Here is a 17,500-nt window from a genome sequence, read left to right as displayed (position 1 = left end):
AGTAGCAGTAATCGATTCTAATTATTCTACTTGCTGGTTTTTTTTCGGTCCTTCTTAATAATATAATGTTTACGTATTAGCATTTCTTCGGAATAAGAACATTAAAGCTGCATACCTATAAGTTATCTAACCCTAACCCATCCCCTCATTTCCACATCACTGCCCCCCTCCAAAAAAGGGAGTTAGACCGAATAGCCAAGTAGTCAAGGAGGAAGGAAAGACCGAGGAGTGAGCACTGACCAGACCTCCACTGTATAAGTGTGAAGAGAACTGGGACCTTGGGGAGGTTTATTGCCACTGAAATTCCAATAAAAACCAATGGCCGCTGCCAGCGAGAAATCAACGGCAAGCAGCTGTTGCGATAATGCAAATTTATTTGCAAATGTCATCGAAAGAAGTGGAGACTACTGGAAAATCTGGATGGGGGGGGAAGACTTGTTGTCACTTCCAGGGAACACCACAGGCTGTATTCAATGAGATTTTTGATGACCTGTGTGAAAGCTCGTTGTGAGCCACTACTACTACTACTACTACTACTACTACTACTACTACTACTAAAACTAAACAGTAGCGAAGTACGTTATTATAGTGTAATGGTACATCAATTACAACTGAAAATTCGCTCGTCTGAATCAAAATTAGATATGCCAGCTTAAATGCTATTAAGGTTCAACTTCAAATTCCACAACATCTATCTATCTATCTATCAATCTATCTATAGTATAAAATATATTATACTAGTTGCTTGTCATATATTTTTATACTACTACTACTACTACTACTACTACTACTACTAAGCTCTGACATGTATTGAGAGCTGTTGACATAAATATTGCAAATCTATGCACAATACATTTTCTTACCTCTTAATTACGCTTGTGTGTCCCAGACGGTTTAAGGTTTACTTAACGTTAAAGATTTATGCTCAAAGCCCCCCTCCCCCCCCCTCACACACACACCACCTGAAAAAGAAATCCGCATAATAGTAAAGAAATAATAAAAATAAGATTGAAGAACAAAATATTTTTATGGAGAAATCAAGAAGAAGCAAAAGAAACCTTATTAAAAGAGTTTTACAGAAATAACCGGAGAAGAAAAAAAAGTGAAGAAAAATAACAAAATTGTCCAAGTCTTTTCACATCGTTTCGACATCAAATCATCACAGAATTTGAACTTGTCTGCCGCAATAACAGGATTCCTCTGTGATTACAAAAAGCTCACACTATCTTCATTTTGTGTGTATATATGTGCGTGTGTGTGTGTATACGAGGTCCTCTAGTCAATGATTTGGTTTGATTTAAGTTTATCTTTTTTTAAATAAAAATAATTTTTCATATTGATTTAATTTCTTTCGCAGATTCAAGAAAAAACTCGTAGAATTTTTGGCGATTAACAAAGATGGCCGGCCAGAAGCATACTACAGTATTAAACAGCAATCAGTTATCAAGTTTTTTTTTTTTTTTTTTTTTTGCTAAAGGGTGCAAACCGGTTGAAATTCATAGAAGAACGTCAACTGTGTATGGTGCTACATGTTTCAGCTTAAAAATGTCTACAAGTGGGTTAAATTGTTTAGAGAAGAATGGAGCAATATTAAGAGTGTAGACAAGCCTGGGAGGCATAGAGAAGTGAGGTCCTCTGAAGTGAAAAACTCAGTCAATGACTTCATTCAGTCTGACAGAAGATGAACAGTGGATGACATTGCAAGGATTTTGAGGTTATCTCTTGGGACAGCGCACAAAATTGTCTATGATGACCTTGATTACTCGAAGGTTAGCTACGGGTGGGTGTCAAAGATGCTTACTGCAGAGCAAAATCAGGAGCCAGTTGTCACAGCAGTGTCTCTACCACTATAAGAAGGATGGTGATGGGTTTCTAAAGAAGATGGTAACATGTGACGAGACATGGGTTTGGCAGTATGAGTCTGAGTCCAAATAGCAGGCCATGTAGTGGAAGAATGGAGGCTATCCAGTGAAGAAGTTCCAGCAGTCCACGAAGAAGGCGATACTCGGGTTTGTTTGGCGTTGAAAAATAAAAAAAAGTAAACTTCTATCTGTATAACAAAAGCCATTACACCGAAAGATACCCCTTATATATTGAATGACCTTCATATATATACAGGGTGTTTCAAAAGTCTTGGGAACATAACGATTGTTAATAACTCAAAAACTATTAGGAGTTGAAAAATGAAATTGGTACCGTTGGAAAGGTTAAAGTTTCAAGTTTTGTAGGGAATCTTCAAAGTTGCTCAATATGGGCACCATTCATCACACGGCAGATATCTAGTCGATAGTCCATTTCCTGCCAAACGCGTTCCAGCATCTTGACGTTAATGGTTCCCACAACTGCCGCTACTCGAGCCTTTAGTTCGTCAATATCTCTTGGAAGGGGCGGCACATAGACTTGTTGCTTGACAAAATCCCAAAGGAAAAAAGTCACATGGGGTATGATCTGGAGACCTAGGAGGCCAGGGCATGAGAACGTCATCACCTCGCCCAGATCTCCCAATCCATCTACCAGGCAGCCTGGTGTTAAGAAACTGCCTTACTCTAAGACTCCAGTGTGGTGGTGCACCATCTTGTTGAAAGATGAAGTCATCAGAGTCTGCTTCTTCCAACTGAGCCATTAACCAGTCTTCCAGCATGTTGAGATAGGATTCACCAGTGATAGTTGCCTCTTCAAAGAAGAACGGTCCATAGACACCTTTCTTGGAAATTGCACAAAACACGTTCACTTTTGGTGAATCTCGCTCGTGCTCAAGAAGTTCATGAGGATTCTCAGTACCCCATATGCGAGTGTTATGCTTGTAAACTTTGCCATTCAGATGGAAGGCCTCATCGCTAAAAACAAGCCGGTCATCAAAGCCGTTATCCCTGCTGGATCTTCTCACTGATTTACGGGGGCTCCGCTGAAAGGCTGTCTGAACTTGCTCAACTGCATCTTCTGAAGTTGAAGGGCGACCTGTTCGCTTACTTGGGCATAAACACCCATCTTTCACAAATTTAGCATGCCATCTGACAATGGATTTCCTTTCAGGGGCTTCTTTTTTAAATTTCCTGCGAAATGCACGCTGAACACATGTCTACGATTCAGTCTTTGCAAATTGGAGGACGCAAGATGCCTTGTCTTGTTTAGAGAACGCCATTACTGCACCTGGAAAGATAAGACAAAAATCATTAGTATGACCAAAAACTTGATTAAGCAAGCTTTAAAATGGCACCAGTTTCATTTTTCTACCTGGAATAGAACATGAGATATACGCATTTGTAATGTTCCCAAGACTTTTGAAACACCCTATATATATATATATATATATATATATATATATATATATATATATATATATATATATATATATATATATATGTTTTATGTATGTTTTTCTTTTGTGTGTATTGATATTCATATTAAAAAAAAACTCTTTTCTATTTATTCAAAAAGAAGATACAATTTTCTTATATATGGCTTGTGGAATTGCATTCACTCGCTAATTTGCATATTCTTTTAAACATTCATTTTAATTAATTCCCTATTAGTTTTTTTCTGTTTTCTTATGAGATGATCATCTTTAGTAAACTATTACGTGTAATTATATTCATGCTGATATTCTACATGATTTATACTTGCATAATATTTGCGTAAAATGTTTACAGGGAACACTAAATTTTTTCTATATGTATTTATGTATACGTATGTATTTTTTGTTTAATCTATCAATCTATCTATATATCTAAAAAGGTGAAAATGTCTGTGTGTCTGGTTGTCTGTGTAACATTTCCTACGCAATAACTCTGTCAATTTTCAGTCTACAGACTCGAAATTTGACATACAGGGGACTGAGATTTGGGAAAATCTTTGTAATCGGTTTTCGGCCAGAAATTTGGCTGTTAAGGGGTCAAAGTTACACGATTTGACCTTTGAGAACTCTACCAAACTCCTCCGATAATTTTGGGTCTAAACACTTGAAATTTTAGATAAAGGTTCATTGGACATGGATCTAACTTAATAACTTTATTTGAGCCAAAACAATAAATATAAAGGGGTCATAATAGGGGTCAAAGTTAAAGAAATTGACCGCTTTTTTTTTTGCTCAACATACACCTCCAAACACCCGGGCAACGCCGGGCGTCAATGCTTATATATATATATATATATATATATATATATATATATATATACACGTTCACTTTTATAGATATATAGACTATCATTTCAGCCCGACATTGCCCTGGTGTTTGGAGGTGTATGTTGAGCAAAAAAAAAAAAAAAAAAAAAAGCCGTCAATTTTTTAAAACTCTGACCCCTTTAAATTTATGGTTTTGGGCTCAATTAAAGTTATTAAGTAAGATCAATGTCCACGGAATCTATATCTAAAATTTCAAGTGTTTAGACCCAAAATTGGCGGAGGAGTTTGATAGACTTCTCAAAGGTCAAATCGTTGAACTTTGACCCATTAACAGCCAAATTTCTGTTCGAAAACGGATTACAAAGATTTTTCCAAATCTCAGTACCCTGTATATCAAATTTTGAGTGTTTAGACTTAAAATTGACAGTTATTGCCAAGGAAAATGTACACAGACACACACACAGACACGTTCACTTATATATATATATTGTTTGTAATTTTTTGAACGATATTAAGGTTAATGTATCCGCCTCAAAGAACCGATGTTCTTCTTAGGAATCTATATATATAAAAGCGAAAATGTGTGTATGTATGTATGTATGTTCCTATGTATGTATGTGTGTTTGTATGTCTCACAAAAACTTTCGACACGGACTACGGATTTTCGCCAGATAAGTATCATTTTAAAGTCCCAACTGTTACATGATAAGGGCTGTCCCCTTTTCATGTAAGTATAAAAATAGAGAGATTTAATTAAAATGGAAATGAAATAGCATAGACGAAATTCGAACCTCGTAATTTAGGTTTTGAAATAGATTACGTGTGAGAATTAGAAAATGGAATGTAAAACAAACGATTGTATAGCTTAGAGATAAAATAGTTTCAAGAAAAGAATGTGCACTGTCAATTTTGTTATGAAAATTCAATTGAAAGAATGCAGCTACAAGATGATTTAATAAACATGTTTTTAACATATTGGAAATATAGGTTACTGAGAATATAGGTTAAAATTCCTTTTGTAAAAAATGGAAAAGTTTTGGACACGCATGTCCAGAACACGTGAAAGAAGACACATGTTTTTACATGTGTATGATGTCATGGAAAGTAGAAAGTTCTAGAGATAGTTAGAAAACTTTAGAGTTAAAAAGGAGAAACTGGGAGAAACTCAGAGAGAGTCTGAGGGGGACAGACGACAGTCGAGTTGGCATTCGAACGTCTAGAAGCGAGACGGACACTTTTGAAACTTAATATGTGAAGCTTTGAATCCTTGATGATGAAAACCACGGCCAGTCGTGAGAGGAAATAAACCCATCATGTGTTTGTATAAACGTCGTCTTTGTGTTGTGATTCTACCGAAAGGTAAAGTGAAAATTGTTATTATATGTCTATATAACTGTGTTATAAAATGTCATGACATACACATCTCATATCTACAATGTGAACTCTACATCTCATATCTACACTAAGACTGTCTGAACACTATCTCCTCACTCAAAGAGCTTCCATCTATCATATTACACTTCTAAGTAATGAACTGTTTGTATATATATGAATCGTCATAACATGAACAATCTCTCTTACAACATCTCCCTCTTACAACAACATCTCTCTCTAAGTCTTTCAACATCTCTTTTAATAAGACTGCCCTATTAAAAAGTCCTAACAACAAAAAATAACAAGAAATACGAACAATAACAATACTAATGAAAACCCTATATATAACACCAACCATCGCTCGACAAATATCGAAAAATTGGAAAAAAAATTAATTCTTCACCCTAAAATCATCAGTTTTATACAGGGATGGGTGCCGAAAAAATCGTTCCTTCATTTTCTCTGCTCCTGCTACTACGACAATGACGTCATGCTTGCCCTAGAAAACGTTCGCGTTAGTTTCAACCACCTGCAAGTGTTTTCAAAGATTTAATTTTATCCGTTCTCAGTTGTATGTCTCTTTGGTGCAGGAGTAACGTGTCGGCCATTTTTTTTCCCGCCTTAGACTCGATGTTTTGGGTTCGAGCCTGTCTTTCTACCTAAACTTTTTTTCCTCTTTTACACCTTTTTTTCTTCTTTTTTTACGTTTGTTTTACTTTGTATTGGTTTTTCCAATTATTTTTAACATATTGTTTTTGTTTATAATATTAAAACAGGTCACCCTCTCCTACATACCCCCCCAAACACCCGGGCAACGCCGGGTACCCCCGCTAGTATAATATAAAGCTGAACGTCTGTGTGTGTGTCTGGTCACGAATAGGCTCCTCTATGATTGACTATTATAGAAAACTGGTCACATATAATGATAGAAGATGTATCGAGACACAGGAATGGGTATGTTTGCTCTGGCATAATGATGATTCGTTGAAATTGTGGCGTCTGCGTACGCGCCTGGTCCACAAAGTATGGAAATATAAATTTTAAAAAAAAAAAAAACGTTTACAAGTGTTTTTGATATAGATGTACATAATAATACTTTGATAAGTATGTTTTAACTTAAATAGGGATGGTATAATAAAATTGTGGGGTCTGCGTTCGCGCCTGGCCTCCATAGAATGGAAATAGGCACAAACTTTAATAAAAACTTTTCATATCTATCTGTGTAAGTATACTTTGATAATTATGCTTCAGTTTGAAGAAATATGGTATAATAAAATTATGGGGTGTTCGTTCTCACCTGACCTGCATAGAATGGAAATATGTCACAAAGTTTAACAAGGTTTTTTTAATATAGATCCACAGAATATTGTGATAAGTGTTTCAGTGTGAACAGGTATGGTATAATAAATTATGGGGATTATCTATTTTTACTTTCATCATATTTTGCCTTTGTTTTGATACCCCCAAATTCGAAGCTATCTCTTTACAAGCCTTTCTTTTCATAACCTATCATACTTTCATAAATCAGAGTCCATTTTCTGTAGGCTGTTTTTGAACCCAGTGAACGACGGGTACTTTTGCTAGTATATATATATATATATATATATATATATATATATATATATATATATATGTAACTTGAAACTAAAACCACAACTTATAAAGAATTCTTGATAAAATTATTTATGAAAAAAAAATGATTTAAGTGGCATCAGCTATAGTCGAAACCGAAACCAAAGCTTACGAATAATTCTTGGTAAAATTATTTCAAGAAATGGAAGACCATAGCTATTAAACGATCTGGATGTAAGCGTGACATATAAAAGAACACACGCTATTGTATTAATATATAGATAATAAATTATTACACACTATATTTTAAATTCTGTCAAGCGCATTTCACGTTCATATACAACATCTCATCATTATAAACTTTCATTTTACTGTTAATAAATACTCACCGTTAAAAATGAAACAAAAAAATTCATGAAAACACAAGATTAACCCTGACCTTATGATTATTTGAAAAAGAAATTCGGAAATTATCACAAAAAATATGGAACAAGAACAATACGAAACTTTTATATGCCAAATAAATTAATCGGAAAACCGACAAAAAATTAAAAAGCCTTTTAAAATAATAAAACAAACAAACAAAAAATAAATAAAATAAAACAACAAAAAAAAAAACCTTCAGGAATTTAATATAGTTTGTTTTAATGACAACATGGCTAAATATATACACACGCGTGAGTGCATGTACACTCATATAGATTTGTATGGAGAGATCGTGAATGCCTACTAGAGAGAACTTGAATAGCTACTGGAGAGAACTGGAATGCCCACTAGACGCTATCTCCGAGTGTCTAAGATCTCTCTGTACACGGGTTTGTCAGGACAAAATAGCACGAGAATACGTTTTCTTACCTAAATATTTAAAATAACATAGTATTTGCAAATAAAATCTCATCGTTATGGCTTTTACGAGTTATGGTGCACATTCTCCATTCTCAAGTAACAGCACGAAGCTGGATATTCCACCAGATTTGATGAATTCTTGTCCTGAAATCCAGCAAGACCAAGAGCCGTCGCGATACTGTCTCTGCTTTATCGTTATTTTCATGACAAGTGCTCATCTGAGCTCCAATCTATGGCCCCGCTGGCCTGACTTTCACGAAAAAACATTCGTCGATCTGAAACCACTATCAATAGTTTCCCCTACTCTTTATCTGTGCCTAAACCTAACCGTAGATTCCATGAACAAAGCTTCTTTATCAGAACTGCATGCCGGTGGAACTCTCTTCCGGTTACCTGTTTTTCAAATGACTAAGATATGGTTGTCATTAAGTCCAACGTGAACAAATTTACGTAATCCAATTTACCAAATTTCTAATACTAACGATGACTGACATGTTCTCCTTGACAACTGTACACTAATTAATCCTTATCCTCGAGTGACCTCCGGACCTTGATAAGTAGTGACTCCTTTGTAGAAAAACTTCGTCAATTGGAGAGAGGGAAATTATGTTTTAAACTTTTTTTACTAACTTAGTATTTGAGCAGTTTAATGGTTTATTCGAATATGTGTGTCGTATCATGTAGAGATCAAGTGTTAAGCTCTAGGAAGGGGCCTCTTGATTTCTAAGAACTTCGAGTTTAGTAAAGTGAAACAAAAAATATACATAAATAAAAAGATAGTAAGAGGGGGGCGTGTAAAATTTAAGATAGAAATATAAATAGAATCATGAACATATTCAACTTTACCTTTCTTTCTTTTTTAAGAATTTTGATTTTTTTTAAATCCTTATTCCTCTGTTTCTTTTTGTTTTCCCTTCTCTTTATTTAAGCATATTGCTTTCTTTCTTTTTTGAAAACCTTTTGCTTTTCTCATATACTTCATGTTTTTCTTCTCTCTTCTCTTTATTTAGCCATGTTCTTTCTTTTTTACCCATACTGCGTATTTCTCCTTCCTGTTTTTCTTCTTTCCCCCCCATGTATCCATGCAATTACTTTATTTCTTGTTCAAGCCTTTCTGTCTTTCTTCTTCCACTTTATTGTTGTTGTTCTTCTTCTTCTTATTTTTTTCTTCTTCATTTATCTGTAACCCTTCTTTTTCAACCCTTCTGTTGTTTCTTTTCCTCTCTTTTCGTCTCTCCCACTTCTATTTATCATTTTTCGCTTTTAAATCTTCTTCTTCTTCTTCTTCTTCTTCTTCTTCTTCTTCTATTGATGTAAGCAATATTAGGATATGGTTTCGTATGTGGGTCACGGAATTTTCGGTCGCACGTCTCTCTCCAGACACCAAAGGTTGTGTAAATATGACTGACTCTGACTTAATAAGTGTCTTTGACAGCGTAATGGCCATGACAACACCACTGTCACCCGAAACCATTGCTTTTCTTCCGACACCGGAGAGCTCCCAGGAGCAGGTCTCATTGCTCATGGCTAGGCCATTTCTAAACCGCCATCTTGAATAGCATTTTGGCATTTTTTTTTTAGTTGACTATCGGAACACTGTGTTTAATATACTTTGAAAAAATAAAATTGCATCATTATAGATGCCTTGCAGTATCCCTTCTCAATAACTAGCAGGAAGACTTGACGTTGTCCGGGATTAAATAAGGATCAATAAATGTTCCACACTTTCAATACTTTTATTGTCATCGAAATCAGTGGAAACGCCCATTTTTAGATCAAATCGATTGATTCCCTGCTTTAGTCGAGGACTCACCACAGTGAACTTGCATAACAGTATATGACTTAGTCCACAATACATTTAATCTACATTGCACTGTAGAGAATCTAATGGTGATTTTATAAAATTATTTTATACAAGTGCTTAAATTAAAGTTTAAAATGCAGAAGTCAAATATCATGGTTCAATTGTGCTCTAAACAGTAAAAAAATCATTTCGAACGCGCCACTGTTATATCAAAGAAATACTGTTGATTTTATACACCGGCCCCTTCTGATAAAACTTCTAAAAGGAACTTGTGATATTGGACTGTATCGGAGTGTTAAACGAACCGTTTCTTCTTTAATCGGATTTTTTCGATGATCGATTTTTGATACTTATCGAAGGTATTTCGATACAAAAACTATCTGAAGACACATGAGGTGCATTTATGCGGAATTAAAAAATGTCTGCTCCGTTCTGTCACCCCACCACACGCAGAGTGTCTTTTATACAGACAGAACTCCATCCCACATTAAAAACGTTTACCTATATGTTTCTAATGAACTTGTGCAAGTGCCAATGATGTTTTCATTTAGCTAATAACTTGTATTTTCTTTCATGTACATCATCAAACAATGGTTTGGACTGGTGCACACCGTGCTTTTACTGTAATGGGTTTGAAGAAAGGTGAATCTGTAAAAGTAACACAAAGAGTATTTGTTCCAGATAGAAAAGCAATACAACTATGGGTTGCAAATTTCAGGTTCGGCACTTAAAAGAAAGGCTCTGAAGCGCTCAAACGCCAGACGGTATTCGAGCTGTGAGACTTCTCATTCTCCTACACGTTCAGCTCACAAACATGCTTTGGCCTTGGGATTGTCTGATTGAATAGTCAGAAGAATTCTACATACTGATATGCAGTGCAATCGATACAAATTAATGATTGCTCAGAAACTGAATGAGCGCAACTGGGAAGATTGCATGTAAAAGTGTGGGAGATACTTCTATCGCAAGCTGTATATAAATATAAATATTAATAATAATAGAAATACCGCATGACAATGACTAGATAAAACAAACACTCATTTATGTAGTCATTCTCAGATAGACTGTTTCGCTGTATCACAGTTCTTCAGTGTGGGTAGACTAGTACCCATTCCGAGCTAGGAATCAAACCTACAACCCATCTAATTGATAGTTGGCAGTTCGATTCTCTACCTTATAAGATCGGCGCTCGTAAACGATTTCTAAAGTCTTTTTATATAAACATCAGCCCGATATTTTTAAAATGCACGAGTTGTTTGTATATTTACAAATAAACAGCTCTGCATAACGTTAAGTAAGCATTTAAGAAGGAATCTTATATATATATCTATATACCTATAAAGTTGAGCTTTTCTTTCTCTGGCATTGGTGATAAAAGCCTACTTATTCTATTAAAGATTATTAACTTCTTAATATACTCAGTCATAGATGTGCGAGCGGCTACATCAAGATAAACTAATTTTGCATATTATTTTGAAAAACGAGCATTAATTAATTAATTAATTAATTATTTTTATGGTTTATTATTAGATAATTGGTTTTATTTCACCATTACGCACTTAATTCTATTCATGCATAGTTTCTACATTCTGCATAATTGCGTAGAATTTAAGATGAAAACGTTTTAGCACACGGTAATCTATCTCTAGGTATGTATGAATGTATGTATGTATGTACGTATGATCTGGAGTAAACTGGTACTCCCACCAGACTTGTTTGGTGAGGAGGGTGGCTAGTCTCCCTGAAGGATTAAAAACAAGACCTTCCAAAGGGCGAATGAATCCTTTTTCGAGGTCAACGCCCAACTAGCACCGTGTGTGTTTTCGTGTATGTATGCGTGTCTTGAGGTGGAGAGAACTCTTGGAAGCCGTGGTGAAGGCAACCTTTCTAGGAGAAGCAAATCTCTGATTTAAAACCCCATAAAACAGGAGACCAGTACTCGCATTAAGCTGGTCTGCAGTTTAACTTGTTGCTGGCTATCTTGCTCTTACTTGTTGCTGGGTCTCAACATTTTGAACCTAGAGAGAGACTTAGCTGTCGTACAAAGCTCTGTAACATCATCTGTGTATAGATACTCCCTCAGGCATTTGTCTATAAAAGTGGTCCTGTGGCGATGGAAAAGTTATGACGCGTGGAGGCTTGAAATGCTGGAAGCATATAATAATTGATCTCAATGACCAGCTTCAGTGTCATACCTGCTTGAGCGTGTGAATTCACCGGTAGGACTTAAAAAAAAAGAAGTCATTTTTGGGATCATGGAATTTAAGTGTCTGAGGGAGTGGCACTTGTCTGACAAGACGTTGCAATCATCACATATATATATATATATAGTCTACAGAGTTAAAACTTGATGTATAGGATATAGGATATTTGGACATGAAGCACAGTTTTTATTTGGTTTTCAGTCGGCAAAAATTGCTGCTAAGGGGTCAAACTTGAAAACAAAACAGTTAACCATGACAAAGTAAGTCGAAAAAAACCCATTACTCCTGCTGCTACTTACGCATTAATAGCCCAATGTCAGTTAATTTTTAAACTTTCGTATCCGTCTGTCGGTAGCTCAGATAATAACGTTACAGTGATAAATAATGATTATGGCTGGTATGCTAAACGTTTTGGTTTCGATTCTAGTGGGTGGTACCCAAGTCATATATTTTATAACTTTTGAAACCATTACTACATATTGGATAATAATTAATAAAAAAAAAATAGGCATTACATTAATAAACTAGCAAGACATGTGGAGATCCTACGGCGGATTTTTTTCATATGTAGTATAATGATTTTGGCAATCTGTGTATGTTCAGTGCAAATGGAGACACCCTGATATTATTGTAGTCTTTTGTGAAAACTGCAAAAGTATTTATCTAAGCTAGCAGGAACACTTAAATATGATCTTTTAATTTATTCAGATTTCGTACACAGTGTTATAGGGACAATTTTCTATCGATTCTTATCTATATATCTATAAAAATGAAATTGTCTGTGTGTGTGTCTGTGTGTGTACATTTCCTTACCAAAGTACTCTGTCAATTTTCGGTCTACAGACTCGAGATTTGACATAAGGGGTATTGAGATTTGGGAAAATCTTTTTAATACGTTTTTGGCCAGAAATTTGGCTGTCAAGTGGCCAAAGTTCAACTACTTGATCTTTGAAAACTCTACCAAACTCTTCTGCCAATTTTTGGTGTAAACACTTGAAATTTTAAATCTAGATTACTTGGACATGGGTCAAACTTTTTAATTTGATTTGCAACTAAAACAATAAATGTTAAAGAGTCAAAATTGGGGCCAAAGGTTTTTAAAAAAGTACCTCTGCGGTCTCTACCAAATTACACAGACAGTATTTTGGTTTAAACATTTGAAATTTTACATAAAGCGTATTCAGAGAAGCGGCAAGCTTTTTAATCGGTTTAGGTCGATAATTTGAGCTATCAAGGAGTCAGAGTTCAAAATATTTGAGCTTTGCGGTGTTTAGCAAACTAATCAAACAATTTTTTGTCTAAACATATGAAATTTAACATAACGGGTATTCAGACATGCGACAAGCATTTTAATCCGTTTTGAGGCGAAAATTTCGTTGTCAAAATGTCAAAGGTGAAAGGGTTGACCTTTGCAAATTCTACCAAACACCCCCACCAATTTTGAGTCTAAATACTTCAAATTTTAGATGTAGGTAACTTGAACATGGGTGAAACATTTTATTTTTATTTGAAACCAAAACAATAAATGTTAAGTTTTTTTTAAAGTTTGCCCTAGAAATTGGGGTCGAAGTTAAAAAAAAAAATACCTCTCCGGCCTCTACCAAATTACTCAGATAATTTCTGGTCTAAACATTTGAAATTTGACATAAAGAGTATTCGCACACGTAGGGCAAGTTATGAACAGTACATAGGGCCCGACCAAAGCCGGGCAGAACTGCTCGTATATTATAAAGCTGTTTTGTAATTTCGAAAATAAAAAAAATATATCCGTATGATTTAGGTGCATCAGTTTGAATCGAAACCGAAACCGAAACTTATGAAGAAAGCATATATATATATATATATATATATATATATATATATATATATATATATATATATATATATATAACTTGTTCCTTCAGCTATAATCGAAACAAAAACAAAAAATTCTTGTTAAAATTATTTATAAGAAATGGAAGGACATCTACATTATAAATCTCACCTGTCTGTTTAAATGTAGTATGCATGTATGTATGTATGTTTGCGTAAAACTTTCGACAGAAGCGACCGTTTTTCACGTGATTGGTAACGTTTTGAAGCTCGACCCTTAGGACGATAAATAACGAAAATTTGGATCTAAATATTAACCCCTTCACCCTCAACTGGGCACTTCTCTACAGGGAGTGGTCGCTCTTTTCGTCGATATTTTCGAAAGTCATCCCCTCTTTTCGATTGACTAGCCTTAATTTGAACCATCGCCACTTCCGGTTTGGCGATGGGCGCAACAGCAAAGACGTCACGTTTTTTTTTAAAACATTCTTTTCCTCCTTAACGGTACGGGTTCGAGCTTGTCTGCATAATACCATTGTTTTTTGCTGAATACAAACCTCCATACATCCGGGCAATGCCGGGCACCCAGGATAGTCTATAATATAAATCACATCTGTCTGCTAAAATGTATGTATGTTTTTATGCCTGCCTAAAACTTTCGATAGAGGTATTGCGTCGGAGTTTTACGTAATCGGTATCGTTTTGAAACTCGACCCTTCAGGCGACAAATACCGGGAAATTGGCTCAAAACATTAAGTTCTTCACCCTTAACAGGGCACTTTTCTACAGGGAGTGGTCGCTTTTTTCGCCGATATTTTCGAAAGTCATCCCCTCTTTTCGGTTGACTAGCTTTAATTTTAACCTTCGCCACGTTCGGTTTGGCGATGGACGCAACGGTTTTCTTTGTCACGTTCTTTTCCTCCTTCGCGATACGGGTTCGAGCCTGCCTGCCTACTACCACTTTATTTATTAATTTATTTATTTGCTCAACACACACCTCCAAACACCCAGACAACTCCGGGCACCCAGGCTAGTAACAATTAAACGACAGTCACTCGGAAGAAAAAAGATGTAAGCGTGATTTAGGAAATAACACACATGTTATCGTAGTGACCAATAGATAAAAAATCTGCACGAATTAAAATATAATATTCATGCGTATTTTACCATTGAGTAACGTCAGGCGGCGTGTGTTCGCAATATATATATATATATATATATATATATATATATATATATATATATATATATATATATATATAAATCGAAGTTTGAGAACTGGTTTCTTCTGTAGAAAAGGGACCATTTATTAAGTCGGCTGAGGAGGACTTGTTGTTTGAACTGACCATTTGTCCGAATCATAAGCATGTCCAATGTTGGAACCATATAAATTTGTTTATTTTTCTCTTTTATTGAGCACTCTTAATGAACTCGTTAAATTAATTAGTTATATATATTCAGTCAAGAGGGTAAGACCGTTTCTGTAGAAAATCCTTATTATAAGAGGTTACTGCAGGGAAAGCATGTAACATGGATAAAAGAAAGAATGCAATACAAACTAAACCCAATCTTATTATAAATTTATCTCAACCAAAGAACGGGCCTTTTCAAAAGACCTGAGATATACAGACTGGCATCTGATTTATACTCTTTCTTTTCTGTGGATTCCTCGACCTCTCCCCCTCCCACCTCCCTGCCGAACCTTTTCTCAGTACTTCTCCATCCGCCATTTCTCTCCTCTTCTTCGGGTTTCTAATAAATACGAACATTGGTTCTGAAATTCTTCGCTGTGTTTAGGAAAAAATCCTGTTCTTGGGTTCAAAGCAATTTATGATGAGACCGGGTTAAGTTTGTGTTGTATTCTTTCTTTTTATCAGAATATATATATATATATATATATATATATATATATATATATATATATATATATATATGTGTGTGTGTGTGTGTGTGTGTGTGTATGTGTGTGTAAGTATACATAATTGAAAAAGGACTAAAAATTGCAACAATAAGATAAAAACGGAGGTGGAAAGACCTAAAAACTCGAGGACGACGTTTCGCTCGTTTAGTGCGGACTTTTTCAAGAGGAAATAATTTTTTTCTCTTAAAAAAACCCATTTTTAATATATATATATATATATATATATATATATATATATATATATATATATATATATATATATATATATATATATATATATATATATATATATATATATAAGTATACGCACACACACACGCAAATATATATATATATAGAGAGAGAGAGGGGGGAGAGAGAGAAGAAATAAATAAAGAAAATGACAATATAAAACTATATACTAATATATATAGATTTATCTATTTCTTCAATGAGAGTATCCATCAATTAGGAGTGTAGTGTAAGTGGGGATTTTTTATACCATGGTATTTTCATATAACCGGCCCCACCTATAGCTGAAGCCCATTAATACATATAATTAAATAAGAACCTTATATATATATGTATGTATATATATATATATATATATATATATATATATATATATATATATATATATATATATATATATATATATTAGTGTTGGGATGATAAATCAAAATCGGAATCAGAACTTTTTTGAGTATCGGAATCGGAAATTTTTTTGTATATTTTCCGGTGCCAAAAACGATTCATTTAATTATCTTTTTTATTTGATTTTGGTTCAAGATAAAATCTTCCACTGTTAGTTATAATAATAAAATAATAACTGTGTATTGGTTTAAACTTCCAGTAAAATTAAAATCTACAACTCACTTCCTTACACAAGTGTGGTTTTAAGTTTGAAAAAATATATGTGCACATTAAAAGTTGTGTTTTTTACGGTAATGGGGGAAAAATAACCATTTTATAGTGAAATATTTACAGATTTATGAAGAATCGGAATCAGAATCAGAATCGGTAATTATATCGGAATCGTAAATTTAGTATGGAATCGGGAAAGATATTGGAATCGTCCCATCACTAATATATATATATATATATATATATATATATATATATATATATATATATATATATATATATATATATATATATACTAGCATGGGTGTCCGGTGTTGCCCGGGTATTTGGATGTGTATGCTGAGCAAAAAAAAGCGGTCAATTTTTAACTTTGACCCCTATTATGACACTTAACATTTATTGTTTTGGGCTCAAGTCAAGTTATTAAGTTAGATCAATGTCCAAGGAACCTATATCTAAAATTTCTAGTGTTTAAACCCAAAATTGTTGGAGGAGTTTGGTAAAGTTCTATAAGGTCAAATCGTTTAACTTTGACCCCTTAATCGCCAAATTTCTGGCCGAACACCAGTCATATCGATTCTTCCAAATCTCAGTACCCTGTATATCAAATATCGAGTCTGTAGACTTAAAATTGACAAAGTTATTGCGTATGGAAATGTACACACGCAGACACACACACAGGCACACAGACAGACAGACAGACAGACAGACACTTTCCCTTATATATATGTATATACATATATATATATATATATATATATATATATATATATATATAGTCATCCACATATAGTACTGTTTCGCTGTATCACAACTCATCAGTGCGGCTAGACAGGGAACTACCTCAAGCCAGGATTAAAACCCGGCCGCCCGTACGACTGTTAAGGCTTCTAACCATTACGCTAATCGGTGGCTTCTGTGTGGGTAGTGAATTAACGATGTTTTGACATCGTCTGAATACATAGCTCGATTTGTTTACACAAAGAGCATTGCTTAATATG

The sequence above is a fragment of the Euprymna scolopes genome, chromosome 21 (genome assembly GCF_053919585.1).
Source record: "Euprymna scolopes isolate OS-2025 chromosome 21, ASM5391958v1, whole genome shotgun sequence".
NCBI lineage: Eukaryota > Metazoa > Mollusca > Cephalopoda > Sepiida > Sepiolidae > Euprymna > Euprymna scolopes.
This window is presented reverse-complemented; position numbering follows the sequence as displayed.